This window comes from Macaca thibetana, chromosome 20 (genome assembly GCF_024542745.1).
Source record: "Macaca thibetana thibetana isolate TM-01 chromosome 20, ASM2454274v1, whole genome shotgun sequence".
Classification (NCBI taxonomy): Eukaryota; Metazoa; Chordata; class Mammalia; order Primates; family Cercopithecidae; genus Macaca; species Macaca thibetana.
In genome coordinates this window covers 74,882,422-74,895,046 of record NC_065597.1, presented here as the reverse complement: position 1 = coordinate 74,895,046, position 12,625 = coordinate 74,882,422, and the positions used below count along the sequence as shown (strand labels likewise).

The 12,625-nt window shown below is 55.7% G+C and overlaps 3 protein-coding genes across 3 annotated transcripts in view; all 3 read right to left on the bottom strand.

Moving 5' to 3' along the window:
- The window catches only part of RPUSD1 (RNA pseudouridine synthase domain containing 1), a 296,072-nt gene that overhangs the window by 33,889 nt on the left and 249,558 nt on the right, over positions 1 to 12,625 (bottom strand). The gene's annotated exons all lie outside the window — the stretch shown is intronic.
- The window catches only part of CIAO3 (cytosolic iron-sulfur assembly component 3), a 148,777-nt gene that overhangs the window by 89,539 nt on the left and 46,613 nt on the right, over positions 1 to 12,625 (bottom strand). The window lies entirely within an intron of this gene.
- The window catches only part of GNG13 (G protein subunit gamma 13), a 45,181-nt gene that overhangs the window by 20,158 nt on the left and 12,398 nt on the right, over positions 1 to 12,625 (bottom strand). The window lies entirely within an intron of this gene.

The window sequence follows — 12,625 nt, the reverse complement described above, 5'->3', positions numbered from 1 at the left end:
CCTGGGTTTACACCATTCTCCTGCCTCAGCCTCCCGAGCAGCTGGGACTACAGGTGCCCGCCACCATGCCCGGCTACTTTTTTTTTTTTGTATTTTTTAGTAGAGATGGGGTTTCACCATGTTAGCCAGGATGGTCTCGATCTCCTGACCTCATCATCCACCTGCCTCGGCTTCTCAAAGTGCTGGGATTACAGGCGTGAGCCACCGTGCTTGGCCGACCTTCCCATTTTAACACCCACTTGCCCCCTCCTGCCCCCACAGGGCCTGGGGGAGCCTTCACTGTGCAGGACACGGGCCAAAGCAGAAGGAGGCAGGAGGAGGGAAGCAAGGCCACCCCTGCTGACTGTGCACCCACAAGCCTGCCGTGCCTGAATGTTGGTTCACCTAGAGTCAGGGGCTCAGGGACAGGACTAATTTTGGAACCAGACTGCCAGGGTTCACACTCTGGTGGTGGTATCTTCTGCCTACGTGGTTTTAACCTCTCTGTGCTCTGGTTTCATCACTTGTGAATTGGGGCTAATGGTTCCTACCTAACAGGTGTGAGGATTAGATAAATGGATACATGGAGAGGGCTAGTGGTCAGTGCCATGTGTCAACCAAGGATGATGGTGATGATGATGGTGAACTGTAGCGATGGTGACGATGGTGAAGAGTGTAGTGATGCTGATGGTGGTGAGGACTATAGTGATGGTGATGATGGTGAAGACTGTAGCGATGGTAATGATGGTTAGGACTGTAGTGATGGTGATGATGGTAAAGACTGTAGTGATGGTGACGATGGTGAGGACTGTAGTGATGGTGATGATGGTGAGGACTGTAGCGATGGTGATGATGGTGAGGACTGTAGTGATGGTGATGATGATGGTGAACTGTAGCGATGGTGATGATGGTGAGGACTACAGTGATGGTGATGATGGTGGTGAAGACTGTAGTGATGGTGACAATGGTGAGGACTATAGTGATGGTGATGATGGTGAAGACTGTAGCGATGGTAATGATGGTTAGGACTGTAGTGATGGTGATGATGGTAAAGACTGTAGTGATGGTGACGATGGTGAGGACTGTAGTGATGGTGATGATGGTGAGGACTGTAGCGATGGTGATGATGGTGAGGACTGTAGTGATGGTGATGATGATGGTGAACTGTAGCGATGGTGATGATGGTGAGGACTACAGTGATGGTGATGATGGTGGTGAAGACTGTAGTGATGGTGACAATGGTGAGGACTATAGTGATGGTGATGATGGTGGTGAAGACTGTAGTGATGGTGACAATGGTGAGGACTATAGTGATGGTGATGATGGTGAAGACTATCGTGATGGTGATGATGGTGAAGACTATCGTGATGGTGACGATGGTGAGGACTGTAGTGATGGTGATGATGGTGAGGACTATAGTGATGGTGATGATGGTGGTGAAGACTGTAGTGATGGTGACAATGGTGAGGACTATAGTGATGGTGATGATGGTGAAGACTATCGTGATGGTGATGATGGTGAACTGTAGCGATGGTGACGATGAAGACTGTCGTGATGGTGACGATGGTGAGGACTGTCGTGATGGTGACGATGGTGAGGACTGTAGTGATGGTGACGATGGTGAGGACTGTAGCGATGGTGATGATGGTGAGGACTGTAGTGATGGTGATGATGATGGTGAACTGTAGCCATGGTGATGGTGAGGACTATAGTGATGGTGATGATGGTGGTGAAGACTGTAGTGATGGTGACAATGGTGAGGACTATAGTGATGGTTATGATGGTGAAGACTATCGTGATGGTGATGATGGTGAAGACTGTCGTGATGGTGACGATGGTGAGGACTGTAGTGATGGTGATGATGGTGAGGACTATAGTGATGGTGATGATGGTGGTGAAGACTGTAGTGATGGTGACAATGGTGAGGACTATAGTGATGGTGATGATGGTGAAGACTATAGTGATGGTGATGATGGTGAACTGTAGCGATGGTGACGATGGTGAAGACTGTCGTGATGGTGACGATGGTGAGGACTGTAGTGATGGTGACGATGGTGAGGACTGTAGTGATGGTGGTGATGGTGAGGACTATAGTGATGGTGATGATGGTGGTGAAGACTGTAGTGATGGTGACAATGGTGAGGACTATAGTGATGGTGATGATGGTGAAGACTGTCGTGATGGTGATGATGGTGAACTGTAGCGATGGTGATGATGGTGAAGAGTGTAGTGATGCTGATGGTGGTAAAGACTAGTGATGGTGATGATGGTGAAGAATGTAATGATGGTGAAGACTGTAGTGATAGTGATGGTGAGGAGTGTAGTGATGCTGATGTTGGTGGTGAAGACTATAGTGATGGTGATGATGGTGGTGAAGATTGTAGTGATGGTGATGGTGATGATGGCCCTCACCATTTTGGCTGTACCACGTCCAGGTTGCTGTCAGGACACAGCCTGAGGATACCAGACCCCCATGTTGCAGAACCACCTGAGTTTTGTTATGGAATACATGTGGACTGTGAAGTAACAATATTCCTTTTCACCTCCCTGGAGTCATTTCCCTTAAATCAGGAAACAGGCATCGTGAAAGGAATGTACTAGTGGGTCCTACTTAAAAACGAGCAAGCTGAGTGTAAACTCAAGCAACAAAGCTCAACTTAGAGGATTCCTGTTAAGTCTTGGAAGGGCTCACTGTTGGGTCCTCCCTGGCGGCCTCCTGCATATTGAAGCTCTGGGTCGTGTGCTTTCTAAGCCCATGTTACTTGCAGGGAGTTGAGAACATTTGTGCCTATTTTGGGGGAGGGAATTTATTCATTATTCCAGGTGTAAGGAACATTGATGTGATGTTACTCACGATAATTTATCAGATGCTCGGAGCACAAGCTCTGTTTCACCGAAAGAGTAAACCCAGGAGATGCTGGAGTGGGAAGTGGAGAAGGGGTGGAGTGACGGCAGGTGGGATGCTTGTCTGACGTGTGTGTGTCGTCGGCACCATGGGGCCTTCAGGAAACGATCGGCGAAATGGTTTCCCTCTGAGTGTGTCCTTGTGGCCTGCATTTATTTAGCACAGCCTGAACTGGGGGCTGCTGGCCTGGCCTGGGGAGGCCCTCTGGTGTCCGGCACTTCCTTTCCTGGGCTCCGTTGGTGGCTTCCTAGAGTGAGGGCGCATTGCAGCTCCTCACCTAACTCCACACTGTGGAGCCTACATTCCCCTCCTGGTTCCTGCCTCATTGGGTGTTAGAAACATCCTCACTTGGGAGACTGAGGGGCTCCTAGAAGATCTGCTAGGGCCTGGTCTTAGAGGAGAAGCAGACCTGCGTCCACGGGATGGGGTCGCAGCACTGAGCGAGGGGCCAGTGTGCTGTGGTTGAGGGCCTCGAAGGGAGCGAGATACGTGGCCCGAAAACATGCCCTGTTGACATCAGGAGTATTGTGAGCTGCAGGCAACTGAGAATCAACAGAGGCAGAAAAACGGCTTCTCAGAGCTTCTCTCCTGACTAAAACCAGCAACTCCTGGGACCTGAGGCTGCTACACATTCCTTCTTCAGGGTGAGGGTGGTTCCGTTCCCAGAAGGGAGAGTTGGAATAAAACATGCCCCGAATCTCTGCTTGGGGGGACCAAGACAGAGACACTACTTATGCCTGTATTATCACAAACTCTCTTTTCTTTTTTTTTTTTTGAAACAGAGTCTCGCTCTGTTGCCCAGGCTGGAATGCAGAGGCACGATCTCAGCTCACTGCACCCTCTGCCTCCCGGGTCAAGTGATTCTCCTGCCTCAGCCCCCCGAGTAGCTGGTATTACAGGTGCCCACCACCACGCCAGGCTAATTTTTTTTTTTTTTAGACGGAGTCTCCCTCTGTCCCCCAGGCTGGAGTGTCTGGCTCAATCTCAGCTCACTGCAACCTCTGCCTCCTGGGTTCATGCCATTCTCCTGCCTCGGCACCCTGAGTAGCTGGGATTACAGGCACTCACCACCACGCCCGGCTAATTTTTGTATTTTTAGTAGAGGTGGGGTCTGGCCGTGTTGGTCGCCAGGCTGGTCTGGAACTCCTGATCTCAGGAGACCTGCCCTCCTCGGCCTCTCGAAGTGTTGGGATTACAGACATGAGGCACCCAGATAAACTTTGTCTATTGTCCTTTTAAAACCCCTTTTGTCTTTTCTGAAGAAACCTGTTTGTTCTTCCCCTCAGAAGCCTTTTCTCCTGCTGCCCCCTCCCTGACCTAGTGAGGATGGGAGGCGGTGGCTTGCACACTGCTGAACCACCCGCTTTCTCTCGTTGGCTGCCTTGTGCTTGTCAATCAAATTTTTCATCCTATGGATCCGTCTTTTTTTTTTTTTTTTTTTTTTTTGAGACGGAGTCTGGCTCTGTCGCCCGAGCTGGAGTGCAGTGGCCAGATCTCAGCTCACTGCAAGCTCCGCCTCCCGGGTTTACGCCATTCTCCTGCCTCAGCCTCCCGAGTAGCTGGGACTACAGGCGTCGCCACCTCGCCCGGCTGGTTTTTTGTATTTTTAGTAGAGACAGGGTTTCACCGTGTTAGCCAGGATGGTCTCGATCTCCTGACCTCGTGATCCGCCCGTCTCGACCTCCCAAAGTGCTGGGATTACAGGCTTGAGCCACCGCGCCCGGCCAGGATCCGTCTTTTGTCAGTTTAATTTGCAGGCCCCAGTCACTGAATTTTTTTTTTTTTTTTTTTTTTTTTGAGACGGAGTCTCGCTCTGTCCCCCAGGCTGGAGTGCAGTGGCCGGATCTCAGCTCACTGCAAGCTCCGCCTCCCGGGTTCACGCCATTCTCCTGCCTCAGCCTCCCGAGTAGCTGGGACTACAGGCGCCCGCCACCTCGCCCGGCTAGTTTTTTGTATTTTTTAGTAGAGACGGGGTTTCACCGTGTCAGCCAGGATGGTCTCGATCTCCTGACGTCGTGATCCGCCCGTCTCGGCCTCCCAAAGTGCTGGGATTACAGGCTTGAGCCACCGCGCCCGGCCCAGTCACTGAATTTAAGAGGATAGAGGAATAGTTTTTTCCCTAACTTGGCCAGACATGGCGGGGTGGGAGCTGGGACTGAGGACCCCACAGCCCCACTGACTCCCTCACCTTACATGTGACAAGCTCGTGGAACTTGCCAGCAAACCCGGGAGGTGAGGACTGCCTGCGATCCCTGGGCAGACACAGTGGCTTTTCATGAGAACGAAGTGTTGCCACCTTGTGCCAGTGGCTGAGAGAAGAGGTCCTGGGAGGCAGGGGAGGGCCAGGTGCGCACCTGTGGGGCGGTGACCCCCGGCAGCTTTGGGGGGCTGGATACAGGAAAATGTTAAAAAGATATTTTCGTTTTTTCTTGTGTATGTTTTACATTGGTTTCAAAATATCTCATGTAGGACCTTTGGTGGGGAGGTATGGATCCACCATGTGTACCCCTGCTGTACCTGCAGCTGTCCCCTCCCCAGGCCTGGCAGCGTGCGGGGAGGCCTGGGTCCCCCGAGTCTGTGGACAAATGTGGTCTGGGGACACCAGCCCCTCCCAAGCCACGAAACTCAGGGAGAGTGGACGCCACGCCCAGCGTCCTCGTGCTGTGTCGGGAAAGGGACACAGCATCAGGGACACACCCCAGTGTCCAACCTGGTCCTGGGGAAGGGGGCAGGGGGAGGGGCTTCCCATCCCTGCAAGGTGTCGGGAGCTGTGAGCCCGTAACACCCGTCATTCTGATGCTGGCTGAGCCCCCACCCCTGCTGGGCCTGCTGAGAGCCCTGGTGGGCACGCCACCGTCCCGTCCACGGCACCACTGCTGGCCTGGCCAGGATGCATCCCTGTGGGGGGCTGCCCCTGCTCTGAGGATGTTTGCAGCTTCCTCAGCCTCCACTCCCCTGATGCCAGCAGCATCTGTGGTTGGGGATGGGCAGAAACATCCCACATGGCCCCGGGGTGCCCCGGCGGGCAGAGTCACCCAGGTTCTTCTCTGGACAGTGAGAAGCCACGACGGGGCACTGGTGCCGATTCTGTCTGCGTCACAAAGCGCTTCCTCTTTACCAAGCGTTGGGTGCTCAGCCGGCTGCCGCCACCGTTTCCCCCTCCCCGCAGATCCCGTTCTGTGCACCCCAGAATGTGGGCTGACTTTTGTTCTTCACCGTGAGAGCTGCTGGGAAGCTGAGGAGAGCGGGATTCCTTCCTCCTCGTCCTTCTCCGAGCGGGAGGGTGATGTCCGATGGCGTCGGGGCCCATGTGTTGCTTTGAGAGGCTGAGAGGAGGACCCGTGGCCCCCACCCCCTTCCCACGGGGCTTCATGCCCTGAGCAGCAAACGGCCGTGGATCCCAGAGCCAGACCCCGGGCCCGCCCAGCCCAGGGGGAGGCCGGACTGCCAAGCTCAAGCACGCAGCCTCGGTTCAGGGACAGGTTCCCCGCGTGGCGAGGGGCACGGTGGTCCGAGAGCCAGATGAGAACCCGCTGCTTCCTCGCGGCCGTGCCCTTTGGCAGCTCGGGCTGGAGGGAGGTTCGCACGGCTGCTAGACATCTTCCTTGCAGGATCCCTGGGGAATTCTAAATTTCAGTCACACTCTCTAAATTTTCATTAAGAGCCTTCATCCGGAGAAAATGATGGATTAGATTTTATTGTTGGAAAGGAGCCAGATAAAATTAGATGCCTCTTTTAGGTCCCAGCCCCCACCCCTCTGTTCTTTCCTAAAACCTGTCCTTTTCTCCCTCAGTTCCCTGCAAACCGGGATTCAAAAATGTTTGTTCGCTAAAAGCAATTACGTACGGCTGCTTCCTTTGAGCCTCTGCTTTTATTTTCTGTGTGATTTCGCCTTCATTCCACTTTTTAAAGTCTGGGACGGCTTTTGGCGCCGAGCACCGCGGGCCTGAGAGTGAGGGTCACTTGTGGTCTCTTTGTCCCCTTCAGGAAACCGGGTCAGAATTTTACAGCTAAAGCTGGTAAGATATTTCGCACAGCAAAATTAATCAGATTCCTCGTCCACCTCTACTCCCTCCCCAGTTCTCTTTCTTCTTGATGTGCTAACGTGCCTCCTTGGCCACCAAAATAGAATTCAGGGTTTGCCACAAAACTGCTGCTTTTTTTTTTTTTTTTTTTTTTTTTTTTTGAGACGGAGTCTCGCTGTGTCTCCCAGGCTGGAGTGCAGTGGCCGGATCTCAGCTCACTGCAAGCTCCGCCTCCCGGGTTCACGCCATTCTCCCGCCTCAGCCTCCCAAGTAGCTGGGACTACAGGCGTCCGCCACCACGCCCGGCTAGTTTTTTGTATTTTTAGTAGAGACGGGGTTTCACCATGTTAGCCAGGATAGTCTCGATCTCCTGACCTCGTGATCCACCCGCCTCGGCCTCCCAAAGTGCTGGGATTACAGGCTTGAGCCACCGCGCCCGGCCAAAACTGCTGCTTTTTAACCTGGCCGGGTTTCTGTGGGCTGCGTGTGCCGTGGCTGCCACTGTGTCTGTGGATGGTGAATTTTAAAAACAGATGTCAGGCCGGGCGCAGTGGCTCACGCCTGTCATCCCAGCACTCTGGGAGGCCGAGGCGGGTGGATCACCTGAGGTCAGGAGTTTGAGGCCACCTTGGCTAACATGGGGAAGCCCCGTCCATAGTAAAAATACACAGACACACATACACACATACACAAAATTAGCCTGGCGCAGAGGCGGCACCTTGTAGTCCCAGCTGCTTGGGAGGCTGAGGCAGGAGAATGGCGTGAACCCGGGAGGCGGAGGTTGTAGTGAGCCGAGATCAAGTCACTGCACTCCAGCCTGGGTTTTTCTGTCTCACCAAAGAAAAACAAACAAACAAAAAACAACAAAAAAAGAGAAGAGAATAAGAGGGTGGGGGAAATACGTGAGTTTTAAACTAAAAAATGTAAAAGCTGTTTCAAGACTCAACAGGCCGAGGAGGGAGGTTCCCTGAGGAGCGGCTGCGCCGTTGGGGAGGGGAGGGTGCGCACGGGTGTCTCTGCGTGTCTGTGTGTGTACACGTGTGTCTCTGTGTGTACACGTGTGTCTGTGTACACGTGTGTCTGTGTGTACACGTGTGTCTGTGTGTACACCTGTGTCTGTGTACATGTGTCTGCGTATACATGTGTGTCTGTGCGTGTACACGTGTGTCTGTGTGTGTACACATGTGTATGTGTGTGGCATGTACACATGTGTCTGTGTGTACACGTGTGTCTCTGTACACGTGTGTCTCTGTACACGTGTCTGTGTGTGTACACGTGTGTGTACACGTGTCTGTGTACACGTGTGTCTGTGTGTACACATGTGTCTGTGAGTGTACACGTGTGTCTGTGCGTGTACACCTGTGTCTGTACATGTGTCTGCGTATACACGTGTGTCTGTGTGTATACACGTGTGTATGTGTGTGGCATGTACACATGTGTCTGTGTGTACACGTGTGTCTGTGTGTACACATGTCTGTGTGTGTACACGTGTGTGTGTACACGTGTGTGTACACGTGTGTCTGTGCATGTGTGTGAGGTGGTTTGGGAGACCCGGCCCTGGCTCTGCCTCTGCTCACAGACACTGAGGATGTGGCTCTCAGGCCGGGTGTGCAGACTTCTCCCCACCTGCCTGACCCTGTCGCCTCCAGGCCTCAGACCTGGCACCGTGCCTGTTTGCTGAGGCGTCTCTGCTCAGTTCCCGGCGTCTGTCTCACGGGTTTTGCCTCCTGATTCTTGGGCACACCGTGGTCTTCTGAGCAGGTTGGTCTCCCAGTAGTTGCAAAGCTGGCTCTGGGGAAACCCCTGCCCTCGGGCTGCACTCGGGAGGTGCCAGTCACTGTGCCCAGGGATTTCACAGACCTGCTGGTTGTCACTACGCTCCCCGGAGTCACCCTGGGGGTTCTGGGAGGGTCCCCGTTGCACAAACAAGGAAACCAAGACACGGGATGGAAATGGGTGGGCCTCTGCTCCCTGGGTTGTGCTGGAGCCCACGGGTAGCTCTGGAAGCTGCACATGTCACCTTATGCCAGGGGCGCAATGGCACGCAATGCACACACACAACATGCACACCCGCGGTGCATGCACACAACACACGCACATGCACACACACGCACACACACGCGGACACAGTGCCCACACACATGTACAGACAACACAACACACATGCACACGGACACGGTGCCCACACACGTGTGCAGACACCACACACACACACAACATGTGCACACACATGGACACACGCTGTCATGCACAGGAACACGCCCCTCCCCTCATGCCACACACGTGACAACTGGAGCCCAGATGTGCGTCCTGGGGGGACCTTGCTGTTTCTGTCTTTGCCCCTGTGTCCTGGGAGAATGTGCTCCAGGAACCTTGCAGCGGACAGGACCTGGAAGGGTATCCCAGGCCCGGGGAACAGCCCAGCTCAGGCCTGGGGCGCGGGCAGCCAGGCAGGGGTCTGGCCCAGTCCTAGTGGGAGGAAATGAACTCTCAGCCCCCAGGGTATGGCTGGGGCCACCGTGCCTGGACCCAGGTCAGACGAGTCACTCGCACATCCTGAAATCCTGCCAGAGGCTGGAAGTCAGGTGCATTAAATGTGCCGAGATTGACGCACTCAGGGCCTTGGGGATGTGAACCAACAGTTTGTTCAAAAGCAGACACCTGCCTACAACAGGGCCGTTATGAAGCTAGAGTCAAACACTGAGACTTGTGTGATGAAACAGACCCAGGGTTCGTGTTTCAGGCCTGAGGCTGGAGGCAGGAGGGCGGGAGGGACGCTGGGCCGAGGCCTCGTCTCCTGGAGGCTCTGACCCCACTGGTGCAGGGTGGTGTGTGGGCAGGGGCACCTCAGGAGCGGAGGTTCGATGTGGAGCACAGGAGCCACTTTGGGTGGGAAGACCGAGGCCTGGGGGGCACTCAGGACTCTACCCTCAGGGGCTCCGTGAGCTGGAGTGGGGAATGGGGGGAGTGCACCGGGAGCCTCTGGGGGGCCGACAATGGGAAGGCCCCTGCCCTGGGAGGCTGGGGGTTGTCACCGTGGCAGTGCCGTGCCCTCTGGGAAGGTCCTTTGCTCTCCGGGTGGGGTCCATGGGACCCTGTGACGAGCAGGCCTCTGATGGTGGGTGGGGTCCTGTCCCTCTGTTCCCACCCAGCCAGGGGTGACAGTTCCGTCCTCCTCCCGCATCAGCTGGCGGCCCCTGCCTGGGAGCTCTCTGAGTCCATTTGCTGCTCCGGGGCTGCTGGGGTGAGGACAGGGTGAAGAGGCGCGGCCCTGCCTGTACCACCACTGCCCACCGAGGCCCACACCCCACCCACGGTGGCCGGGACAGACATCCTTCCCGTGTCCTGTGTCCCCTCACCACTACCAGCCTGGCACCTCCTTTGCCCATTCCCACTCGGGCACTGCCCTGGGATGAGGCTGCCCCACACCTGGGCATACACCCGGCCACATGCCCACCCCACACCGGGCACACACCCGGACACGTGCCCACCCCACACCGGGCACACACCCAGCCTGCATCCTGGTAGGCCTGGGTCCTGTTGGCCGGGAAGAAGTGGGCGGGTGGGCTGTGGAGTGGGCAGTGCTGTCTGCGTTGGTGCTGGACGGAGGTGCCTCCTGCTGCTGTGTGAGGCGGCCAGGCTTCCCTGGAGTCTCTCCAAGGTGCTCTCAGAGAGAGTTGAGGGGCCCTGGGCCTCTGGCTTCTGTGTGGGGTGACGTGGGAGGGTGGGGAATGGAAAAATCTTCCTCCCCCCACCATTAGGAAAGAAAAACGGTTTCCATGGGGCCAAGTTTATTTTATTTTATTTTATTTATTTTTTTGAGAGGGAGTCTCGCTCTGTCGCCCAGGCTGGAATGCAGTGGTCCGATCTCAGCTCACTGCAAGCTCCGCCTCCTGGGTTCATGCAATTCTCCTGCCTCAGCCTCCTGAGTAGCTGGGATTACAGGTGCCCCCACCTCGCCTGGCTAATGTTTTTTGTATTTTTAGTAGAGATGGGGTTTTGCCACGTTGGCCAGGTTGGTCTCGAACTCCTGACCTCAGGTGATCCATCTGCCTCGGCCTCCCACAGCACTGGGATGACAGGCGTGAGCCACTGCGCCCGGCTGGTGTTAACTGATTTTAAAGTGCACACTTGGGCGGCCCTCACCTCTGTCGGGTCCCGAATGTCCTCATCACCCCAAAAGGCAACCCCGTCTCCATCAGCACTGGCTCCCCACTCCTTCCCCAGGCCTGGGAGCATCCACGTCTCTCTGGCTTGGCCTGTTCTGGATGTTTTGTAGAAATGGCATCAGACGCTGTGTCCCTCTGTGCCCAGCCTTCGTCAGTCGGGTTCCTGCCTCAGGGTTCATCCCGGTGTGGTGGGTGCTTGTGCCTCCTTCCTTCTCATGGCTGAGTGGCGCTCCGTACGTGGCTGGCCTGCCTGTACTTCGTGGCTCATCTGTGGGTGGACGCTGAGCTGGGCTGTTTGCCATGGTTGTCCGTGCACCAGCTCTTGTTGGACGGAGGTTTTCGTGGTGCCTGGGTGTGTACCCAGAAGTGGCGTTGTGGTTGTAGTGGGTGGCGTTGTGGTTGTAGTGGGTGGTGGTGTGGGTGTTGTGGGGGGATGTTGTGGATGTTGGGGGTGTTGTGGGTGGTGGTGTGGGTGGTGTGGGCATTGTGGGTGTTGGGGTGGGTGTTGTGGGTGGCATTGTGGGTGTTGTGGGCAGTGTGGGTGGTGGTGTGGGCATTGTGGGCATTGTGGGTATTGTGGCTGGTGTGGGTGTTGTGGGTGGTGTGGGTTTTGTGGGTGTTGTGGGCATTGTAGGCATCGTGGGTGTTGCAGCTGGTGTGGGTGTTGGTGGTGGTGTGGGTTTTGTGGGTGTTGTGGACAGTGTGGGTGGTGTTGTGGGTGGTGGTGTGGGTGTTGTGGGTGTTGTGGGCATTGTGAGTGTTGTGGGGTGTTGTGGCTGGTGTGGGTGTTGTGGGGTGTTGTGGCTGGTGTGGGTGTTGTGGGTGGTGGTGTGGGTTTTGTGGGACTTGTGGGTGTTGTGGGTGGTGGTGTGGGCGTTGTGGGTGTTGTGGCTTTGGGCGGAGGGCATTTGGTTCACTGCGTTTCCTGGCCGGCATCTCCTTCTGTCTTCGAATGCTGGGCGCCCACGCACGGTCCTTACTGGGGTTTGGTACCGTCCACCTACGGATTAAAAACATTCATGGACCTCTGGTTTCAAAACACCCGGGCCGGGCTTGTAGGCAGAGCCAGTCTCACACCATCTCCTCCTTTCCGAGGTAGGTGGGGCTCTGGGCAGGGAAGGAGGGAAGGAGGGAAGGAGGGAAGGAGGGAAGGAGGCAGGCTTGGAGCCTTGACCGCAGGGAGGAGGGGAAACTGCCCTGGACGCGCTGGAGCCCAGCCCGGCTTGTGGAACGAGGCTGTGGGAGCCTGAGACCGGGGGGGCTGCAGGGCCTGCACCATGGAGGGTCCCCGGGGGACGGGACAGCCTTCCCGCCTCTTCCAGCCCCTGGTGCTCGGCTGTGCCTTAGCTGTGGCCTCGTCGCTCCAGCCTCTGCCTCCGTCGTCATGCTCCGTGTCTTCTGACTTTGGATTTAGGGTCCGTCCTGATCCGGTGTGACCGCATCTCAATGACATCTGCAAGGACCCTGATTCCAGACAAGGCGGCTGTTTGATATTTGAGTGGTGGGGGGCGCTGCTGAGCCACCTTGCTGCCTCCTCGTAGGACTGA